Raw genomic sequence first — 24,470 nt, 5'->3', positions numbered from 1 at the left:
GAGCTGTGCCCATTTCATGCCTGGAAAACCCCACCATCGGATCGTGGTTGCGGGTCTGTCCCTTGCATTCAACTTTTTGTTTCTCTTCCACCATGTTTGAAGTCTGGATATGAATGAGTGCCCTATAATCCATGTGAGCTTGGGGGGTGCTCCTGCCACTGAAATGACAAGATACCGTCACAACAGGTGAGGGCGAATGTATCCCTTGTAAGCATTGGACCGCCATCTGCCAACTGCTTTGATTGCGTTTGCTTCTAACCCTAGGGCGGCGGCTGTGGTGGCTGCCCCGATGCGAAATGAATGGGAACTGAACTCTGCTGGGAAAAAACCTCCCCTCCCTAGTGCCTTCCGCATGACTGCAGTGAATTGGAATCTGCTCAGGTGATCCCCGTTGACATGCTTGAACAAGGGGCCTGGCCCGGTAGGGCGTACCTGCAAATACTCTCTTATGCTGCACACGGGACAATACTTTGGTTGGTTTATGCCTTTTAGCATAATGCTAGTGCCCTGGCCCAGTTGGTCTGTTTTGGATCGTCTCAGTGTTAAACGCACCCCGTCTGGTTCTAACTGGCAGTCCCCTATCTGCAAGCAGGAGTTGCCCACTGAATTCTTGGCTGATGCCACCAGCTCGCCCACTCTGAATGCCCCAAAGAAAGCTGTGGTGAAGGCTGCTCTGAACACTAGTTGCTCGTACCGGTTCTCAGCTATGAGTTGAAGGGAATCTATTAATCTGGTTAGTTTGTTAAAATCAATGATGTGTCTGGTGTCTTTTTTGCGCCCCTCTAGGCATTTCCAGCCTTTCATTGCTGTTTTGATATAATGCAAGGCAGTGGGGTCAGTGCCTACTTGCAGTTTTGAGTAGTGGGCCACCGCCGCCAGGTGTGCCTGTGCCCAGGACTTTGTTTTCCCCTGTTTAAAGGCCCACATAATGAACTGTTCTGCTGCAAGCCTGGTTGCTGCTGGGTCGGTTAATGACTCTAAGCCCCTAATGTCCATGAAGACCCTGGTATACTTGTCATATCTCCGCTGTGTCTCTGGCGTCTATGGACAGGTCTGCTCTGCCACTTCCCATAGCTCTACTGGGAAGGATGTCATCCTGTGGCTTGCTTCTGGAGCGAGTTTTCTGAATCTGTCCATCTGGGAAAGAGAAAGGGCGTCAGCTCGTGAGTTCTTTGTGCCCTCTACGTGTCTGGCCCTGATGTCCAGGTTGTTTTTTTACTGGATGTAAACTAGCCGCCTTAGTAATCTCAGCGTGTTGGGGCATGATGCGGACCCTTTGTTTATGGCCATGACCACGCCTAAGTTATCGGACCATAAGGTTATTTTTAAGTTTTGTAACTGAGATTTCAATATTGTTAAGGCTACCACGATGGGGAATAGTTCTAGGAAAGTGATATTCCTGGTGAACCTTAGCTCCAGCCACCTGTGCGGCCATCTGGACGCACACCATTCCCTACCAAGGATGGCCCCAAAACCGCAGCCCCCCGCGGCATCAGTGAACAGTGAGATCTCCCTCGCTGCTATCCAGACCTCTCTCCAGATGAGCCGGCCATTGAATTCCTCCAGAAAAGAGTACCACATGGAGAGGTCTCTTTTGACCCCACTTCCTAGTCTTACGTGGTGATGTTTCTCGCACAACCCTGCTGTCAACCTGCTTAGCCGCCTGGCCAACACCCTGCCTGCTGGGATCACTCTGGTTGCAAAATTAAGTTTGCCCACCATGCTCTGCAATTCGCCAAGGGTTGCTTTCTGTTTGCCTAACGTGGCCTTGATGTCTGCTTTCAGCCCAGTTACTTTTTCATGTGGAAGTCTGGATGTACCTGTGACCGTGTCCAGTTCTATGCCTAAGAAAACGAGTGAGGTGGTTGGCCCTACCATCTTGTCGCTTGCTAAAGGGACTCCCAATTCTCCTGTCAGTGCGTGGAAAGCTTCCAGGAGGCTGGCGCATGTTCCATCATCTGCCCCTCCTATGAATAGAAAATCGTCCAAATAATGCATTTTTCCCCCTGCCGGGTGCCTGGCGTGCAGTGCCCATTCCAAAAATGTGCTGAACTGTTCGAAATATGCACACGCGATGGAGCAGCCCATTGGCATGGCCTTGTCTATGAATATCTGCCCTTTGTGCTGGAAACCTAGCAAATGATAACTGTCGGGATGCACTGGCAGTAGCCGGAATACAGATTCAATGTCCACCTTAGCTAGTAGTGCCCGCTTGCCTGTTGCTCTGATCATGTTGATTGCGTCATCCAGTGTGGCATACCCCACCGTGCACGCTTCTTCTGGGATTCTATCATTTACTGATGTGCCTTCTGGGTATTAAAGATGGTGTATTAATCTGAATTGGCCAGGTTCCTTCTTTACTACTACCCCAAGTGGTGAGATGATTAAGTCTGTAGGTAGGGGGGAGTGGAGTGGGCCCTCGATGCGACCCAGCTTCAATTCTTTGTTAATTTTTTGCTGGATTACCTGTGGGTGTTCTGAGGCTGATTTCAAATTCTTTGGGGTCCCCCCAGCTATCTGTCCTTTCACTGGGATTATGAAACCTTCCTCAAAACCGCTCACTAGTGTGATTGCGTCTTGCTTATTATGGTTTGCGTTGGCTAGCTTCCTCAGAGTGTTTGTAATGATTGGCGACTTGGCTAATTTGAAATTCAATTGGTTGGTCTTCAGGCTGAAGGGGGGTAAACGCTACTGTTTCTTTTTTTTGTCTTTCCTGTCTGACTTGTGCCTGTTTTTCCTACAAGTTGACGCTGGGTGTTCTCCCCCGCAAGCGGAGCAGCTGTGTTTGAATTTGCAGCTTTGCCCCCAAGAACACTCGTCTGTGTCGAATTTCCAACATATGGCATGTGGTCCCTTATCGCCTTGTGATTTCGTGCTGTGCCATGTTTTGTGCCTATAGGGTGTTTTATATTTCTCGTGCTTCCCCTTGCTGTGGCCGTTCCGAAAAGGCTGGTCTCCTCTTCCCGCCCATGAGCTAACTTCTCTTGCGACCATCATTTTGTGGATGTAGCTGGATACAACCTCTTGGTTCGACTCCATTTCTCGGTGGGCCTGCATTTTTAATCTAAAGCTTTTATCATACTCTAGCCAGGCATCCCCCGGGAATTGGCGGTGTGCTTCATGTATTTTGGATTCATAAAGCCAGAGGTCAGCTGCGCTGTGTGGGAATTTTTCTACTATGACGCAGGCCATTATTCTAAATGCGTCTAGCCAGTTCCTAAAGTTCCTCTCTTTCCTGGCTCTCTTCCTTTCCCTTCTGTCATCATCCTTCTTGTCACATACGGTAAGGTCTAAACCCTCTAGCTGGATTTCTAGCAATGTGAAAATGTCTATAAATTCCTTCTGCCATATCCTTTCTTTAACTGTGAGTGGGATGGCTGGTGCAAAGCCTGCCGCTCTGGTTGTCATGGAGGGGGGGCCCAGGGAAGGTCTTGTGTATGTTTCTGGTGGGTTACCGGAATTGAGTGTTGGGTTTCCTCCCTTTGTTGTCACGCCCCACGCCGTTAGGGGGTCGCTTGGGGGGGTGGCGCTTTATGGCAATTGCTGGGGTGCTTGGTTGCTTGTATATGGGTTGGATCCCCTCTGTGGCTGGCCCGCCCCATCACCCCGCAGCAGCAGTGGCGCAAGTGATTTAAAACATTCTTTGATTATTGCACTTATATGCTCACCCTCTGCAGGCGCTCTCGGTCTGCTGGCCTCTGGTGTCACTGCTGTCTCGTCCTCAGTGCTCTGGATCACTACCCTCGCCTTCTTGGTTGGTTTTCTTGCTTGCTTTCCTTCTGATCTCTGCCGCCTTCCAGGTTTCTGTGGTGGGAGCGAAGCTCGCTCTGTAGCACCTGCTTTGTCTGTAAAGCTTGCAGGCGCTGTGGTTTCCTCTTTGCCAATCTTTGCCCCGCTTCAGTGCCTCTGCCCTCATGTATGCGATCATCCTCTCCAAATCGTCCTGCTGCTCGACTACCTGGTCTTCCTCCATTATGTAGCGGTTTCCCTGTGGCACTGTCTTTTCAACCAGCAATGTTTCTATGTTGTGCACTAGTTCGATAAAATTTGCTCTCTTTTGCTCTAGATGGGGTCGCGTCGCGCCGTTGCGCAGTCCCCTGGAGCAGCAATTACAAAAAACGTGAATCCCAGCAGGCTAAATAGTTCCTGGGGATCTGCTTTCCCCAGCTCCAGGTCGTGTTGTTCTGTTTTTCCCCCGCTCTGAGGTCGTGTTGGTTTCACTGCGCGGCGGGGAGGGGGTGCTCTTGCAGGGTCACGTCGCGCTGTTGTGCAGTCCCCTGGAGCAACCCGAGTAAAAGTTTGTTGTGCGGGCAAAACAATGGAAGCCCGTTTTAATGAGCCACGTCGCGCCGATGCGTGGTCTCCTGGAGCCCTGCCAGGTGAGAGGGAACTCCCTCGTGCACCACGTGGCAAGGGTTCTCCCCGGGTACGTAATGTGCAGCTGCGCCCACACGAAGACGGATAACTCAAAGCTCGCCCGGGGTCGCGCACAATGTGCGGTCCCCCGAGCAGCAACGCCAACGATGGCTTCATGGACGTTGAGGCAGCTTGTCGCAGTCACCGGCCCGAAGAAAAGGGTTGCCGGTTCTCTCCCGGGTCTCCGCCGCCTGTCACACGCAGATAGCAATGCCCGTGGTTGTGTCGCGCTAACGCGCAGTCCCCCGAGGCAACGCCGCCACCGCCGCTGTAAGGAGCAACGCGCGATCACCGGCCCAAAGAAAAGGGGGTTGCCGGTTCCTTCCTGCCCCCCCGCTGCATGGGTCTCGCCGCCGGTGCAGGAAGAGGGCCGCCGGCTCTTTCCGAGAGTTTTGTGGCGAGGACTACAGCAGCCAAGGTGCTCACCGGGTGTTTTGGGGGCCGGATCACGAGACGCCGGCGAGGTCCACAATGTCTCTGCGAAGGCTTGGCTCCACGCAGGTCGAGGGGCTCCGGAGTCCTTGGAAATCAAAAGTTAGGTGAATCGCCGATCTGTTTGTTGAATGGCGAGCGCGTTGTCCCGATCAAGATGATCCCGATTTTGGGACCATGCGGGACGCTCGCCCTTAAATGTATCCTGTGACCCCCCTACACAGTTTGCGATGTTTCTATTGGGGGGTTTGTAAAACAGCAAACCCCCACTATTGGTGGAGTCGTATCTGACACCCCCTTACCTGTTGGCCACCCTAGGGGGTGGGTGGTGCGTCGCCCTTTCGCTGGGGTGCGCCCTCCACAAACCGGTTTAACTGGTCCCTTCCGGGCCAAGGCGGCTGTTAAGGTGCCGGCCCTCTATGCCCCCTGCGGGGGTGGCCTTTGCACATATTGGAGAACAAGCAATAAAGATCCCGTCACCAAAGTAAACACGTCTATCATCAATCAGCAGCTGCCTAAGCATTATTTATTGAGTCACGCTGTCCTACAAGGGCAGGGCAGAAAAGAGGTGTAGAAGACGGAAGACAACATGCTTGAGCTCGCCTGAACTTTTTTTAGGGGGTGGGAGGAGCAGACACGCAAGCACAGGCCATTTCACAAAGGTTAAAAACCCTGTGCTCTGAAATGCAAAGAACGCTATTTTGTTTTTTGTTTTTTTCTGGTAGGAACTGGAAAGAAATTGGTTTCATGTAACCTTATAGGGTTTTCGAGTTCTTAATAGCCAATAGGCAATTAAAAGCATCATCACATTCAAAGTAAGTACAAACATAAACAGAAGAACAAATACCTAAAAAACTAAACAGATGCTCTAACATGCACAACAATAGACAGTGTATAAAATACATAGTAAGTAAAGCAAAAATTCAAAAGGCGCACATGTGAAAACACTGTAACAAAATAAACATAACAACACGTACGAAGCCACTGAAAACAAACACACACACATAAACCAATTCAAAACAGGATCGCACATCGACAAACGCAGTTCCATGTGTACAAAACTGTTCAACTGAACCAAAAAAGTCCATTAATACTATGTAATAAAATGAAAGCAGAAGGCTACAGGTCCTGCGCAATGCTCCGGGGGATTGGACAGCTTCAAAAAGAGGAGGATCGGGAAGCCCAAATAACCACTGACAAGGCAGGATTTCTGCTAGTCAACGGCATAGACAAATCCAAAGGGAAAGGAGGAGCCTTAACCCACAAAATACATACAACAGATTACCTCAGAGCAAGCGCTGTAGGCTCGACCTAATGAAAATAAATCTTTTCATTTTTATTTTTTAAATGCATGCAGTTTCCCTTTAAGGAAAACGGGCTGCATTTAAAAAAAAATGTGTGTTATTGAAAGAGCAGTCACAGACAGCACCACCATTCCTGTGATTTTTGCTACTCCCAATGGGTTGCAAAGCGAGACCTACCTCATGATTATTAATAAGGAAGGTCTATTTGCGATCCACTGGGAATCTCAAAATGTGTCAAAGACACATTAGTACATGGGTGCTTGCGATTTCCTAATTGTGAATTGCAAAAATTCGCAATTAGGAAATTGCAAATCGAAACCTATGCACATTTGGCTGTTAGAGTGTGTTTATAATGCCTAATACATATTGCTTGTACGGGATCTCCAGCCACAGTTTAAGATACTACAGCCAGAAACAGCAAAAAAGTGTCTGACTTTCCTGTAGAAACAGTCTAAGGTATTGCATCCTTAAGAAAGTGGCAGCAGCAGTTTTTCAAAATCATGTGCTCTTTAAAAAAGTAAGACCTACTGGCTTTATCAATGCTTGTTTGATCTTGCTGGCACAATTCGTCATCTAAGTCTGTGAGTGCTGTTTCAGTAGGTGCAGTGTGTTTTCCATCTGGGTGTGCTGTTGCCACCTATCACTGACTGCTGGAAGGAGAGGAGCCCAGCCAGCTTGGCTGTACCCCTCAATGCCTGCTGCTCTGGATCAGGAAGGGCTCTGTTGGTGGAGTGCTGGGGTGGGAGATCCCTTCACATATATTGTTGTGGCTGGAGCTACAGTTTATTGTAATTCTTCACTACAGAGTTAATAAACAAGAACACATACAAAACTACATGAACATGAAGCAAGCACCGTTCCTCGATACAGAAAACGAACCATGTGAGTCACAAAGGAATTGCCTTAGAGGCAACTATTACATTTTATAGGTGGTCACAATAACCAAAAAGACTAATATGCAGTTAAAATTAAAGGTCAGCATATTGACTCCAAAAGTTGGAAATTCTGGTGATGCACTTGCTTTTTATCAGTCACTTTAAAGAAGTAAACCAACAACATACAACATTTATGTAGGTGAAAAAGACTCATAAAGAGAGACACAGGTCCTCTGGGGCATACCATGGATTGGCATTTTCACAATTACATCTTGGAGTTTTATAATGAAGGTCGCCATTAGAGTTGCTCCAGTTTTAGAGGTCAGAAAGCACTAAGAGTTTTTTTCCATGATATTCCAAAAATGTCACCCTCACCTTTTAGTTTCAACCAAAGTCTTCCTAAGCTGAGACACCAGTATCAGTACCACCTGTGTGTAATAACTGAATATTTTATAAATATGTGAATATAGAGAGGATTTTGTTTTGGCACCTCCCACCTTCGAGATGACCAATGGCCTGATTTAGAACGTGGTGGACAAGTTACACCGTCACAACAGTGATGGATATCCCATCCGCCCAAATATATATCCCATAGGATATAATGGGATTTACATTTCAGGAGACGGGAAATCCATCACTTTTCTGCCAAGATCTAAATCAGCCCCAAGTTTCTCCATTTTATATGGAGTTCAGTGTGTCCTTTGCAGTATGGTCTGTTGACTTCCAACTGTTTGCAGATTCACCTTCAGTCACAAAAAGAGCATTGAGGAGATAAAATCTGATCATCATGAAATTGCTTTTTTCATAAATACTATCTTGCAAAGCTCCAGACTGTACCTTATCACACGAGTAGACAATTGTTGATAGAGGTAATTGAGATCCCTGGGCATCAGTAATAGTTACCCCCAAATTACAGGAAATACATTGAGCGATACTACCTAGATTCTGTGTGCGCACATGCCTCCACAGATTTGGAAATCTTTAAAGGTGACATCCTTAAAAGTTGAAGGCCTAGCACATTTAATAAAACACACCCGTTTCGTACCTGTGCTTACACTTTGTATATATAAATAAGGCTAAATGTACAGAGACATTCATCAAAAGTACAAAAATGCAATAACTATAGAAGGGCACTCCAAACACCACCCAAACACTTGGCTACCTGTAGGTGTCTTACTGGTGGTACAAGATAATCAATAAAGACAAAATATTCTAACAGACACTGGAGCACTCCAAGACTAGTGTTCAACAAAATAGTCCATTAGTATATACGGTTTCTTTATTTTCACTACTCCTACTTGTTATGACAAATCTTGATTGGACTACAACCTCAATACCATGCTTGGGCGCTAAACAGGAGCAGGATGTTGTGTTTTTTAAGCATTTTACAAGCTTTTGAAATAGGTTTGACTTTTTCCAGCCATTAATTAGGCTTTGACTTGTGTTACAATTTCCCATGGCTGACAGGGTTTAGACTGGTGAATCTGGGTGCAGAGATATATCATATTACTTGCATACTTTACAAGAAGATCCAAGCAACTTGGATGGAATTACCTTTGCTTTGCACAGACATATAGATTAAAGTAACTAGATGAGACTTTTTCAATGTGAGAATACGTCCATTGATGGTTTAACCTTGTCTGGATGAGGGCAATGAATTGGAAATGGTATTCTATATTATTGTCATTTTCAATATATACCAATGGTCCAATTTGAAACACGCTACAGAATCCCAAAAGTGCATATGCTTTTAGGTACAATTTGTGGGTTCCATTTTTTGTTGGGGCTTGCTAACAGGTGTTTTTTGTGTTTCTTTGTTCAGAGGGTACTTTTCCTTCAAGTACTTACTTATGTATTTGTGCGTCTATCTATGGACACTACACTAAGCTCGGAGGTTTACCCTTATATATTTTTCTTTTGGTAGCACTTTGTAGGGTTGCACAATTTGATGTTCTGGTGAATTGTATGCATGCTATAACCACAGTTTATTATTTTTGTATACTTCTTTCACTTGAGGAATGGAGATTAGTGTGTCTCACCTTATTCTGCACACATATCTTTCAATACGTCTTTGCTTTCTCGAAAACTGAGGTGTAGAAAGCTTTCTTTATTACCAGTAGGGTTCAGTTAGATATTGTTTTTTATGTTGAATGCTTGGAGCCTTGAAGAAGTCTCTTGTGAGACGAAACACGTGTTTACTGTGTGTTATTTCATTTGAAGATGTGGAACTATTGTCCAAACAAGATTTGACCAAACAAGAAGGAGTGGTGGAAACAAAGTAACCATACACACTCATGGATTATTTTGTTGAACACTAATGGTTTACACTCTTGGGAGCATATTTATACTCTGTTTGCGCCGGATTTGCACAATTTTTTTAATGCAAATCCAGTGCAAATTTAACTTCATATTTATATTTTGACACTGGACCCGTCTAGCGTCAAAATATTGGAGTTAACGTCACTTTTTGCCTGCGGAAAACTATGTCGATGAGATGCAAGGTAGGCATTTCCGGGCAAAAAATGACTCTAAGGCCCCTGCTCCTTATTTATCCTCCCGTGCAATAATCACGCATGGGAGGAGGAGGGCCTTAAATAATGGCGCTAAGCCTGTATAGTGCCATTATTTAATGCCTGGGTCAGGGCAGGCGTTAGGGAACATGTGGGCCATTTTCCATGATCAGAGGCAATGGAAACAGACCACAGGTGCCCTTCCCTGCACCCAGGGACACCCCCAACCACACCTGGAAGACACCTAAGGATGGGGGACCCATCCCAGGTAAGTCCAGGTAAGTTTTTTTTTTTTTTCTGAAAGTGCCATGGTGGGGGGGGGGGGGGCTTACTTGGGCCCCCTTACATGGAAAAGTGCCCAATGGCCATGCCTGGGGGACATAAGTGCATAATGGCAGGGCCATTGGGAAGGGGGGCATGACTACTGTCTTTACTAAGACAGGAGTCATATCCGTTGGGGTTGTGCGTCAAAAAATGACGCTAGTCAGGGTAAAATCATTTTTTTGGCTCTAACCTGACTAGCGCCATTCTTTGATGCACAACCTCCTGTTTCCCCTACGCCTCCCCCAGCCGGTTAGCATAATTTATTTTGACACTAATCAGGCCTTGCCACCAGCTAGCATCATTCCTTATATATGACATCCGGCTGGCGTTCAGGAATGGCGCTAGCCGGCGCTTAACTTTTTGACGCAAACCTTCGCTAACGCAGTTTTGCGTCAAAAAGTATAAAACAGGGCCTTGAAGTGCTCCAGTGGCTAATAGAGAATATTTTACATTTAAAAAAATTAAAGATAGTGGTTATGTTCCTTGGCCACAGGAAGCTGGATGTAGCGCTTCTACAAGGAACTAAACACCAGAGGAGGTTGACAAGCTCTCTAGCGACTTGGTGGGACCTCTCAGACATGCACTCTAGTTCCACTTTCAAAGCAGAAACCTCTGGGATTCCTTACCAACCTCCAGGAAAAGGGTAGTAGTAATATTATTATAGAAATCACTTTTTTAAAGTAATAGGAACATGGTCAGATATGGAAGGGGAGTATTTCTTCTTAAAACTATATATACATGATGGGTACATAATTATGGGCTCCATACATGCCCCCACAGGTGACAAATCTAGGTTCCTCTATAATTTAATGTGCCTACATTTCACATTCGGGAACACAGGTGTTTTTATAGTCAGAGATTGACAGATTGGGTAAACCGGACACATGACATAAAAGAAATAGGCAGGTTCTATTAGTTATTGTAAATGACAATACCCTTCAAGAACATTGGAGACTGTTCTATCCTTGAGAGAAGAATTACACTTTTATCTCACAATGTTTGTGCAAGATTTAACTATTTACTGATAACACCTGACCTCCTACAGCAAGTGATAACCACTTCAACTATACTACGTGGAGTGTGAGATTATAGCCTTGTAGACATAGAAAGAGATTTAGATACGTAGCACCCCTAAGGAGTCTATTCTAGATGAGTATTTATAAATGTAGGGATTCATGGGATAAGTCGTGTTCATATTCTCAAGTGAACAAGTTCCTCCAAGAGAATGATCTAGATTTACTATTATTGTTCATCAGGGATGCATCACTTTTGTGGCACAAACCCAACTCAAATGATTGTTTTGGCACTTACTAAGCTGCACAAATCTACTTTGCTTGGTTTTGAGCAAGTTAATATTTACAAAATAATCCCATGCATGTTCCCATGTATTATGACAAAAATACAGATTTACAAAGACTTGTAAACCTGGGTAAGCGCCAAAATGGTGCATCTACCGGATAGAGGCCTAATGAGGAGAAATATATATTTTTCCCATTGTTACTTCCTCTTTCCATGTGTGCTGCATTTTGCTGTATGCTTCTGATACACAGGCAGATGGGTAGATTTTTGTTTTCAAGGGGTTTTGTTTTCAAGGGGTTTCAGGGGATATGAGCCATTTACTTTAAAAAATGTACATAGGGGTACATTATAACTCATCACTTACAGTGATAACATATACATCCATTTGTAATATAAGTCTTTGGAAGTTAGATTTCCATCACAATTTAATTGTCAATATATATATATATATATATATATATGTGTGTGTGTGTGTATATATATATGTATATATATACATATATATATATAAATATATATCACCTAGTGGCAGTAGCTACCAGGTAGTTAGAGTTAGGACCTAGTTTCTGTAGATAGGTGTTTTTTTGTTTTCCTAATGACTTTGGCGCTGTTTGATTAATCTTCACAAAATTTTTCACAAAAACAACTGTGGTCATTTCAGCTTCTGTCTGGAAACTTTCAGGGTGATCAGTCAAAGGGAGCGAGAAGAAGAAGGGAAGGGAGTCCCAAAACTCATTTTCCCCATTCGTTTTTTCATGGGGATTTTTAACAGAAATAGCACCAAAACCACTGAATGCAATTACACCAAATTTGGCAGAAAGGTAACTTTGTTATTTGGTGTAAATCCATTCAGCATTTTTTTAGGTATGGAATGAAAACCAAATGTGTATATATATAGCGACTCAGTTCCTGTTTGGATCTTTCTTAGATTCTCTGCGGATTCAAAGCAAAAGCAAGGTCCTGATTGGCTGGACGCAACCTGACAGAAATGTTGTGGCTGCCATTTTGTTTCTCTCATTGCCTGGGAATAGTATAAAACATATAAGGACATATGACACATGGAGGGGGGACCCCTAAAGTGCAAAAAAATTGCTCTTTTTTTTGGGCCAATCCGCAGATTCGAGGATCCTCCTTGGATTCTTCTTGGATCCTCCATTGATCTTTGTCCGATCTGATAGTTAGAAATGCCACCTTCTTGTCCTACTCAGGCCTCCGTCTACATCCATTCTCATGGTAAGACCTTTCACTGGCTGTGGGTGTTCTGATGGCACTGGCACCACACTTAACAATCTGGACCTGCCCCAGTCTCTGATCTTTCACATCCACTTATATGTAGTTGACATGTAGTGTATCCTATGCATAGCATTGTTATGGCACAATATGGATGTTAGCATTGGTAATGTGTACAGCTGATGTTAGGGAATGTGTGGTACATTGGATTGCCCTGATAGTCGTAGCAGTGTCCTATTTCCTCCTCTGACTGTGCAGGTGTATTTCAGTGACCAGTTACATGTGTCCTCCCCTCAATGCTGTTGTCTGAGCAGTATGACATTTGGTACGTTGCATTGTGACCGAGGCACAGGATGGACCCTGACATATGCAGCATGGGTGTGACCTTAGTGCTGTGTAGCTCCTAATGTGGATGACACTGGCTGATGCTTGTGACAACTATGGGAATTCACATTTCACAGGACTGGAGCCTTTGTCTTGTTTCAGGGGATTATTGAAGTTGTCATACTCAACCCTCTAATTTAGGTGTGTATGATCCATGGGGACGTTACTGCCATTGGCTACTTGAGCTGCACACGGAGCAGAGGTGGTAGTGGCAACTGTTGTCACTGTTACATTCCAGTTGTCGGTATGACTAGAGGTTGTTAATTGGGCCCTAGTTAATGTAGAGGGTATAGTGGCTGACGTGTGACGGGATGTCAGTTTGGCGTTGTGCCCTTCCCTCCTGGAGTGGCTTTACCTTTGCTCCATCGTTGGCACGGCAGCATGCCCCCATGGGACTGTTGTTGGTGTAGTGTAATGGTGTGCCCCAGCTTCTCTCTGTGCAGGCCATGCCCCCATGCCATACCCCTTTACCCATGCCACTCCCTGTATATGATGACTTCCATACATTTTGTGGTTGGTATCCCCCCCTGCTTACATTTGACATTAGTGCATTTTAATTCCCCATGCGACTTACCTTGCATGTGCGTTGTCTCCTGGTAGTCTGCGCTGTCCTGTCCTTGAATCCCTGTGACGATCTCCTCAGGGATGACAGCTGCAACCATCTCCTCCATGTGGTCCAGGGCCTCCTGGTGTGCTGGACTCCCATCTCCAGTCTGCAGTGCTGCCTTCCTGTTCCTGGCTATCTTTTCCTTGGTCCTGCGCTTGCAGTCATGCCAGCGTTTCTTGCACTCGATGACTGTTCTACGTACTTCTGCCACACTGTTAAGCTTGGCAACAATTTGTTGCCATATTGCCTCTCTCCTACTGATTGGCAACTTTGAGGTGACAAACAGTTGGTGCTGGTGTTCTGTCACCTCTTTAACCAGAATTTCCTGCTCCTCTGCACTGAAGCGATACTTTCTTTTCTTCTTAAAAGTGTCCTGGTTCTTGTGTGGGTCCTCCTGACTGGTTCCTGGTCTGTTGTCATATTCCTGGGGTCTGTACAGGCATCTGGGATCCATTTTGGCTCTCCTCTGCTGAAATGGCTGTGTTCGAAGGGAATTTTGACGCTATTGCATCAAAAAACGCCGCATATCCGGTTTGCGGTGTCGTAAATCGACCCACAGTCATTTCCGCCGCGTTAACATAATTTTGCTTTACGACTTGACGCTGCGGTGTGCGTAAAAAAAAATGACTTACACCTGTGGTTTGCGCCGCCGTGCGCCAAAGTATAAATTTGATGCTCGCACAGCGCACCAAAATGGCGTTAGGCGGTGGTAATATTTTTGGCGCAAAACTGCGCCGGCGCAGTTTTGCGTCAAAAAGTATAAATATGGGCCTCCGTGTTACACAAATAAAGGTACTTTAGTTTGGTGACACAAATGCCAAAAATACCTTAGAGGCTAAACTCCCTTAGGAGGTAAGTAATATACACAGTATATACACTAGAATGCAGAAATAGGTGTAAAAAACTGTTAGAAAACAGTGCTAATAGGTTAAATACAATAGTTAGAAATGGGCCTGGGGGAACACAAACCATATACTAAAATAGTGGAATGCGAACTTTGGTTTCCCACCTAGGCAAGTGTAGTGTGTAGAGGGGCGCTGAGAGTATTAGAAATCACCCAAGGTAAGTAATAGAACCCCCCCAGAGCACAGGAAAGCAGGGGGAAATCACCTAGAATTTCTCGGAACACACAAGAACACGTGATAGAAGATTTTGCAAGAACCAGACGAGACTGCAAGACACCAACAATGGATTCCTGGATCTGAAGACCTGTGGAAGAAGGGGACCAAGTCGAAGAAGCACTGAAGAGTCCAGGGAGAACAGGTGCCCCTACTAACCCGGATGAAGATGCAAAAGAAGAACCACTGGTGAAGAACAGTCAGTACTGCACCCAAGAAGACGGATGTAGGTTCCTGGTTAGTGCAGGGGATGACCCACGTCAGATGGATGATTGCAGTCTGGTTTGCATTGCTGGGCTCCGCCAACAAGCCCTGGCACACGCAAAGCTTGCGGTTAATGGTAAATGGTGCTGCCCATGACCAGGGAAGATCTGGTGGCCTCTACCCAGGTGGAGGAGACAGAGGGGGCTCTCAGCAACTCAGAGAGCCCTCAGAAGACCAGGCAGCATGTACAGGAGTCCCACAGCACAGGGACAAAGGAGGTGCAAAAGGAGGCCCATGTAGCACTACACAAAGGGATCCCATGCCGCCGGAGAACCACAAATGAGGCTGTGCTTCACAGGAAGGAGTCCTGGGGGCCGGAGCTGCACAGTGCATGAAGAACTACGTGGAAGGATGCCAACAAGTCTTGACAACTGCAAAACATGTGGTGCATGGGGTACTGTCTTGCGTGGGGAGGCAAGCTCTTACCTCCACCAAAGTTGGACAGCTGACCTTCAGGACCGTCAGGACCACTTGTTGCTGGATCCATGCATCTCTTCAGGAGAGGGGACCCAAGCCACCAGTCACCACTGTAGAGGGGTGCTTACTGAAGCAGGCAATTGACTCCTTCACTTCAAGGGAGATTCCTTCATTTTTCTGGTGAAGGCTAAAGACAGGCAGTCCTCAGAGAATGCACGACCTGGAAACAGTTGCAGTTGCTGGCAGGAGCTAAAGGCACAATGTTGCAGAAATTGTCTTAGCTTCTTTGTTGCAGTTGTAGAGTTCCTGGAGGGTCCAGGTACAGTTTATCTGGTAAGAAGGTGAAGTAAAGAATGCAGAGGATTCCTGCTGGAGGCTTGCAATCTGAATCTGAGGAAACACCCAGCGGAGAGACCCTAAATAGCACTGAAAGGTGGGTTTGTCAGCTACACAGGTAAGCACCTATCAGGGGAGGTCTCTGACGTCACCTGCTAGTACTGGCCACTCAGATGCTCCCAGAGTGTCCTGCCATCTTGGAATCCAAGATGGCAAAACCCAGGGACACTCTGGAGGACCTCTGAGCACCACCCCTGGGGCGGGATGGACAGGGGAGTGGACACTCCCCTATCCTTTGTCTAGTTTCGCCCCAAAGCAGGGACTGGGAGTCCCTGAACCGGTGTAGAATGGATCATGCAAGGAGGGCACCATCTGTGCCCTTCAAAGCATTTCCAGGGACTCTGGGAGGCTACCCCTCCCATGCCTGTAACACGTATTTCCAAGGGTAGAGGGTGTAACATACCTCTCCCAAAGGAAATCCTTTGTTCTGCCTTCCTGGGATTGAGCAGCTCAAGCAACAGGAGGGCGGAAACCTGTCTCTGAGGTGGCAGCAGCTGGGGCTGCCGGGAACACCTCAGAAGGCCGGTATGGCAGTACTGGGGGTCCACTGTGGAGCCCCCAGAGTGCATGGAATTTTAAAACCAATACTAGAATCAGTATAACCACATATCAGTTGTAAAACACCTTACATGGTCATATTCGGGGTTACCATTATGAAGCTGGACATAGGTATTAACCTATGTCCAGTGTACGTGTAAAATGGTGTCCCCACACTCACAAAGTCTGGGAAAATGGTCCTGGATGACGTGGGGGCACCTCGGCTAGTGCAGGGGTGCCCTCACACACAGGTATTCTGCACCCAGCCTTCAGCGGATGGAAGGCCTGGTATACGGGTGACTTATAAGTGACTTGTTGCAGTGTAAATGGCATTGAAAGGGTGCAGTAACATTTCACACAGGCTGAAATGGCAGTCCTGTAGAAGCCTTTGCATGGGCTCCCTATGGGTGGCAAAATAAATGCTGCAGCCCATGGGGATCCCCTGGAACCCCGATGCCCTGAGTACCAAAGTACCATATACTAAGGACTTATAAGGGGTGACCAGTATACCAATTTGGGACAAATGCTGGGTTACCAGTATGCAGTGACAACATTGAGAGGAGAGAGAGCATAAGCACTGGGGTCCAGGTTAGCAGGATATCAGTGCCACAGTCAAACACACTGACATTAGGCAAACATTTGGGGTAACATGGAACAAAGAGGGTCATTTCCTACACTTATTTATTGTTAAACCTTTACAAATGAAATCTACTAAGGAAAGAGAAGTTATTGTGATTTGTTTGTTAAGACAGCAAGGAATAAACATTAAAAGGCAGTAGTACGTCTCATTCAGGGAATGAAGAAATATGATCACAACTCCCCCATCCAGATGATGAAACTGCATTAGATCCCTTTGCTGATCCTCTACATCATCAAAACCAGCTGCATCAATTATAAACATTACAAATGATGCTACTGTTATTCGTGTAGTGGTGATGGAGGCCCAGCAAAGCCATCATGACCTGCTGCAGCTCCCTTTTTATCTTCATAGGCAGAACAAAGTTATAAACAAAATAACTAGGGCCCATATTTATACTTTTTTAGTGCCGCATTTGCGACGCTTTTTGACGCAAAAGTGGCGCAAACTTTTGTATTTTGCAAGTTTGTGCCGCTTTTGCGTCAAAAAGCGGCACAAATGCGGCACAAAAAAAATTATAAATATGGGCCTAGGTGTTTTGGATAAGATAACAGTGAACCCACACAAAGTAATGAGAGAGGTGCTGATAAAACAAAATCATAAATTGAAGGACTGTGCAATGTCTCAAATGCTCAGTATTGAGTTTCAGAGCAACCATATGGTAAATGTTAAACATACTGAAGTGAGGCAGACACCGGTGATTTCAGTGACTCCAATACAGTACAGGGAGTGTGTAAGGAGAGGCCGTAGGATGTAAACACATTTTTAACTCCTTAAAATGAACATGCCTGCTAAAACAGGACAAATATTTCAAAATATATATCAGCCATTAGAACAGAAGAAATAAGGCATTTTATGGTAATTCTGAAGTGCCATTAAAACCCAATTTCCACATATCATTGTTTGTAGGCGTAAAAAGTTTATCAGTAGAACTGCACAATTGTCTGTGCAAAAGTAGGGGCCATTTCAGTTGAAATGGGCTTTATGTTAATGACAGAGTGCTACGTTATAGCACCTTTTAGTAATATATTTGTGACAGTGTGCCCCAAAAAGCACCACCAGCTACATACACACATCTGGGAAATATCTGGCCTGGTCACAAGGCTTCTGGGATGTTCCTTCTTTCCATTGCCAGCCTACTCTGTTACCAGGCCCCAACTTCAAGTCCAAGTTCAAGTCATAACAAATTACTCACATTTATAGTTAACATTTGGGAGGAGCTAAAAAGGCTGTTTTCCTCAAAGCCATTGTTGGGCCATAAACACTGGGCTCAAGAGGGGCTGTAAACTCTGGAGAAGAACGTCCATGCCTTTGATGAGCAGCTAGAGTGAAGAAACAGACTCCAGAGGCAGCCCTCTCTGTCTCCAAGGGGCGGATCAAGGAAAAGTGGTGCTGCACTGAGTGCAATGCCGCCTTGATTGTGCCCCTTAGTGCCTTCCTACCTCCACCATGCGTGTGCCATATTTACAATACAGCGCACCATGGCGCAGTGTAGGGGCAATAGTGTCATTTTATTTGATGTTATTGATGTACTCTGCAGGAGTACTACTCCTGCAGAGTACAAAGGGGCCCATTATAAATAATGGAAGCCTCCTTTTAACGCCTACTCTGAGCAGGCATTAAAAGTGCTGACAAAATGGCACAAGGACATCTTTTGGAGTTCCTTGCACTATTTATTTGGCCCCCCTGATGGGGGACCACCCCCCCTTGCATACATATGTCTGGTGCAAGCATAATGTGGCACAAGTGTTTACAAAGTGGCGCAATGCAAGCATTGCACCGCTTTGTAAATATGGCGTGTGGTAAATGCCACCTTAACGCCATATTTGCGCAAAATAAATGCTGCAAATGTGGGACAAGGTGGCTCTAAGGGCTTATAAGTATGCCCCCAAGTGTTCCTTGAAGCTCGAGAGCTGGTGAGATTCAAACGGAGCTATAGCTCTCAGCACTTCCGGCCCAAACACGGCTTTCACTGACTTCACGCTGTCTACACATCATATTTTTTCCCTTTCACCGAGACAGATGTGTCTTCAGATTCATTAATGCGCTGATGTGCGAAAGTCAGAAAAAAGTAAAAGGAATGATTACCAAGAAGAGTTTCCACTCCTTTGAGAATGAATGCCTCAAGCCGGAGACTCCTGCTGTGTTTGGTGCACAGCAGTGCCGCAGTGGTGGTGCGTGATGGCGCCAATGCCATGGTGGCAAACGTGCCCTGGAGTCCCTGGCGTGCCCTGGAGTCCCCTCCACAAAAGGCTCGAAGAGACTGAGGAGCGCGGCCCAGGGGCAGCCTGAGTGCAGTGGGCAGGGAGAAAGTTCCAGAAAATCAAGTAACTAATGGCCAATAGTCACCACTGACAAACAGCCAATCACGCTGCCTGCCTGGCCTCACGAGAAGGCCATTACTGGTCAATCAACACGGCAGCTACGGATACACACTGTAGTGGCAACCGAGTCTATGGAAAGGTCTGCAAATATCCAAAGACCGATATAGGAATTAAGGTTGCAGAGGGAAAAGAAAAAAGTGTGTACTTCTGTACTTTAAGTCGAGTTAAAACATTCTTAATGAAGGTATCAAGGTGGAAAGTATTTTTTCGCCAATGCGAATCCTGACTGCTCTGATTGTTGTATGATGACCATAGGTTTTTTCAATGAGTCCAAACCGAAGCGCCCTTCTGTGGGGAAGTGGAGCCGGGAACTCCAAGATCAGTGCTTAATTTGTAAATTAAGAGGTGCCGGTGCTCAAAGCCCTTCTCTTAAACACGAGGCTGCTGTAATTAAATCTGCCAGCACTGAATACTGAGGCAGCTAATCCTGAAGCCATCTCGGGCCTCTTCAATCCATTTACGGCCACCCCTGCCCCTTCAGCTCATCCTGCAACTTTCTACTTTCTCCCTTTATGACGCTTTTTAGTTTTTCCTTCTTCCGTCTTTCACATATGTGTCTTTTGCTCGCAGCAAATGCTTGAGGCAGAAGAATAAGCGCCGGCCCTCAAAAATAAGTGCCGGTGCTCAGCACCAGAAACAACAAGCACAAATTAAGCACTGCCCAAGATAATAAGACCACTCCAGCCTTAGTCACTACATAGCGTTGAGATAACTTCCGCACGCCGCCCACTGCTTGACAGCCAAGTGCCACCCGTTTAAGTGCTGCCAGTCACCACCACTGTGCAAGCAGGTCATGGCGTAGACAGGTAGGGCACAGCCAGTCCTGGCAGCCAAAGTGATCGCAGCAGCTGTGGGTAGCTAAGCCACACACTCTGCATGTTGGTGGCTCATGGGTTTGTATACATAATGACCTCCGAAATCCCTGCCCTGCTTGAGGCCAGGGCCATTTCCGGACATCACTGACTCCATCCGAGTCACTCGAGTCTCTCTTCGACACTTCACCAACTTCTAAGAAACTCACAGTAAAGAGCACACCCCAGTGGCAGAAGGAAAGTCCCAGAAATAGTCTTGGAAATCCCTAATGACCAGCGGACACCACTGCCAAAGTGCCAATCACCATGCATGGCTTGACTTAACAGTAATGCTGGCTAAGCAAAGCCATGCAGTGATTGCTTCCAAGCTGTTCTCAACGAGTGAGTGACCACACAACGAAAAACAGACTTTAAAACAGTACAGTACACTCAGCTCAACCAGTGTCAGTCAAAATCAATTCACACTCACACGCAATTAATGTGATTTATATTTTTTATTTGTGATTTTCTTATTTTTTATACCGCACCGAGGTACCCGACTTCAAGTGCTACTGCCTTCCTTGAGGCCAGGCCCAGACATGTGAGGCAGATTCATTTGAGAGGTGACAACAAGGTCAGAAGAAGGATAAATACCTCTCCAACTCCACCGCTTCCCTTTGATACCTCGTCATGTGCGATGTGTGCTGTGCCTGATCCCTGACTGAGTCAGACACTGCCCGTATGCAATACTACAGCAACTACAGAAACTAAGGACCAATCACATGGTTTTATCATAAAGCCATGCAGTGATTGGTCATTAGCTCCATTGACCTGGATGGAACATTTGCGTTGCCTCAGTGCACACAGGAGGCGTGATAACCATGCCTCTCCAAGCCAATCCAGACAATGCTCTCTTGCTTTTATGTTATTAACAAAGCATGAGAGCAGAGCCAGGATTGGCCTGGGCAGCCAAAATGAGTGCTCAGTCGGAGACCTAGTGGCTGCATCTGTCAATCCCCGCCTCACTAATTGAGCATGTGAGAAAGGCCTCTAGTGCGCATGTCGGGCTGGCCACAGAAAGGCTGCAATCCAACCCGAAATTCACACTGCCACTTTTAAAAGTTAGTGAGTGTCATGACTGTGGCGCAACTGCGCAAGGCTGGTGAATGTGGAGTCAGTGACACTCATTTATTTTTAACCCCTCCTGCTTTCCCCAAGAACAACTGGCCAACGCAGATGAAATAGGCTGAATGCTGTGGCCAGGAAGAACAAATATTTGAATATATTATTTACTATTTTTTAATCTTTAATACGGGGGACGGGGGACACAAATAGGGGCTAAAAGGGGCACACATCTGGGGGGGGGGGCAATGCCCAACAGCCCCAAAAAGGAACCCCCCCTGCTTGCACAGGCTAATTCAGACTTTCTTCATTTGCACACAGATGACAGAACAACTTGGTCAGGAGTCGGTTAGGGGTTGGTTGATAGTATACCACTGTGAATCTGCAAAAATAGAACTAACAAAGTCTTGAAAACAATATTGGTCCTCATTATGTCTTTGGCAGTAAAAACCGCCTACCACCGCGGTGACGGCCGCCAAAAGGCCATCGCCACCGCTACAATCTGTCTCCCACCATATGACCCCAGCTAGATTTCCGCCACAAGAAGGATGGAGATCCGGCTGTGGCCATACTGGCAGATGGTGGTAAGGTGACGCTGCTACCACCAGCATTGCCACGCCAGTAGACCGCCGCCAGCCGTATTATGAAAAATCATACAGCCTGGAGGTGTTCTGCTGGCAGGCACTGCTGGCGTTAGCAGCGCCCCATCCCGTCCCCTGCCGGAAAAACCCCTGGATCCAGGTAAGTCGGGTTTCCGACAGGGAAGAGGGGTGGGGGGAGTTGTGTGTGTGTGGGGGTGTGTGTATGTATGTGTGTGTGTGTGTTTGTGTGCATGAATGCAAGTGTGTGTGTAGTGCTGTTTGCGTGTGTGTATGCATGTTTGCGAATGCGTGTATGCATGGAAATGTGAACGCGTCTGCGTCTCAGTGTGAATGTGTGTACGGATGTGTACGTGAATGAATGGATGCATGCCTGTATGTGTATGTCTGTGTGAATGAGTGTGTGTCTGTGTATGGGGGAGGTTGGAAGGGAGGGGGAGCATGGATAAAGGCGGGGAAGGGGCGTCTGGGGAGTGTTGGGGGGAGGGGAGCCTCCTATCAGTGACAGGGAAGGAATTCCCTGTCAATGATAGGGCCTACCGTCATGGTTTTCGTGGCATTACGAACGCCACGAAAACCATGGCGGTAAGCAGGGTCATGATACTGCCGGCGGTACAATAGCACCGCCGGGCTGGAGATTCTTATCTCCAGCCCGGCAGCTGCTACCGCCATGGCCGTCAGAGTGGTACATTGTCATAATGAGGCGGTATGTACCGCCAGCCTGTTGGTGGTATTATCGCCACATTATCTCCGACCGCCATGGTCATAATGACCCCCATTGTCTTTAAATAATCACTTTTGTTAATGTCTGTCTGATAATCAAACATAAAGCAATCACCACATTTTGAAGATTAACTTCTCACTAATAATGTTTGATTCTGAAATTGAGCTGTGTATGGTCTTCGAAATATCCATTTGTAGATCCCTAACATCTTGGGATACCCTTTTCTGCTTTAGTCTTCAGTGTGTGGGCCTCCTGCTTTGTGTTGAAGATTGGACTACTCTAAAAATTGTAGAATAATACATTTAGTTTGTTGATGATATATTGCTTTTATTTAGAAACGGAGGATCCTACTCATAGAAGCCACAAAATTTGGACCTTGCATAGGATTAACTTTTTAATTATTCGGAATTCATAAACGCTTTCCAGGGCACACCAGGAAACCTGCACTAGTCAATTATTTCCATGCGTGGACCTGAACATGTTTTATAAATTATTTCTGCCATGCAGAAATGTACATAAGTATATTTTTGCAGAAGGAAAAAAAACGTGTTTCTTTGGTTTTCTTCCAAGGGAAAATATACTTTGCCTATGGTGAAGATTCTGGCTGTATACCCTCACCATTTCTTTTGGGGTGAGGGAGGGGCTGTAGCTCCCTTCCCACACTGAAAAGGAGTTACTGTTACCCTTCAAAACAGCGAATAACTTAACCATTGTAGGGCTGCAAGTGGTAAGAAAAAGGTTTAGGAATATTCACAAGCATTCAGGTTTGGAGGTGCTCACAAACATCCATGGCTATGCTTTGTTTGAGACACATAACATTTACTCACACAATTCCAAGCTAACGTCAGTGAATTACAAAAGCAATGTCGTGCATGTTAAAAGGGCGATTTGCATGTGTAAATCTGACTTCAATTATCAGAGAGTTAAATGATACCTTATGAACATACGAGAAGGCAGTTGAACTCCAAGGAGTTTTGAATAACTAATCATTTTCCTCACAACATTTCTACAATTTACTTCCTTTTTCATTTATTTTCGTGTCAAAACAAGATTTTCCAATGAGATGCTGCCTTGTGTTTCTCATTGGCCTCAACAGAATGATGTAACACTTGGGAAAGAATATACACCACAGCAGCCCTGCACTGGAGCACAGAATGGCAAACACCTCCACGGCCACCATTTACTTCCCGCGTGTGCTCAGGTACGCAGGGATGAAGGAGATCCACACACTGACAAACACTAGCATACTGAAGGTGATCAGCTTGGCCTCGTTGAAGCTTCCAGGCAGATTCCTTGAGAGAAAGGCCACTATAAAGCTGACTGTGGCCAGGAGGCCAATGTATCCCAGCATGCAGTAGAAGAAGATGCTGCCCCCTTTGTTACACTCGAAAATGATCTTCTCGTTATATGACACAAAGTTCAGTTCAGGAAATGGATGAGAGGTCAGCAACCAAGCAGCACAGATAAGAACTTGAACCACAGAGCAGAAGAATAGTATACAACATGGTGTTCTTGATCCTAGCCACTTCCTTGCAAAGCTGTTGGGATTTGTTGCTTTAAAGGCAATGACAACAATCACTGTTTTTGCAAGAACTGTGGAGACACTTACGGTAAAAATGACCCCAGATACAGTTTGCTGGTGAGTTCTGTGGGACTGCCGATGAATATGACGGAGCAGAGAAAGCAGAGTATCAGTGCGATGACGAGCAGGTAACTGAGCCCTTGGTTGTTGGCTTTGACAATTGGAGTGCCTCGGTACTTGATGAAGACACAAAGCACCATTGTTGCAAAGAATATCAAGAAGATAGCATCACTTGTGAGCACCTGACCCAGAGGCTCTTCAAATGAGAGGAACTCAATCATTTTGTGAATGTATTGTTGTGCTTTTCATTGGACCACTTGTCTTTAGGACATTTTGTGCATTCATCTGTATCTGATTGAAGATTAAATTGATGTTAGATTTTCTCATATACCACATTTATAAAACCTAAAACTATGAATTTAAATTTCAAAAACGTCATCAATATATATGTTCTGTTAACGGTCACTTTAACATTAAAACCACTAATACAACAAAATACTTTTTTTTAATGAAAAGCA

General features: G+C 45.8%; 1 pseudogene; it reads right to left on the bottom strand.

The window, feature by feature from the left end:
* Positions 1-23,376: 23,376 nt before the first annotated feature.
* Positions 23,377-24,233, bottom strand: LOC138249495 (vomeronasal type-2 receptor 26-like; annotated as a pseudogene).
* Positions 24,234-24,470: the final 237 nt, after the last annotated feature.

The sequence above is a fragment of the Pleurodeles waltl genome, chromosome 8 (assembly GCF_031143425.1).
Source record: "Pleurodeles waltl isolate 20211129_DDA chromosome 8, aPleWal1.hap1.20221129, whole genome shotgun sequence".
Taxonomy (NCBI): domain Eukaryota; kingdom Metazoa; phylum Chordata; class Amphibia; order Caudata; family Salamandridae; genus Pleurodeles; species Pleurodeles waltl.
This window is presented reverse-complemented; position numbering and strand designations above follow the sequence as displayed.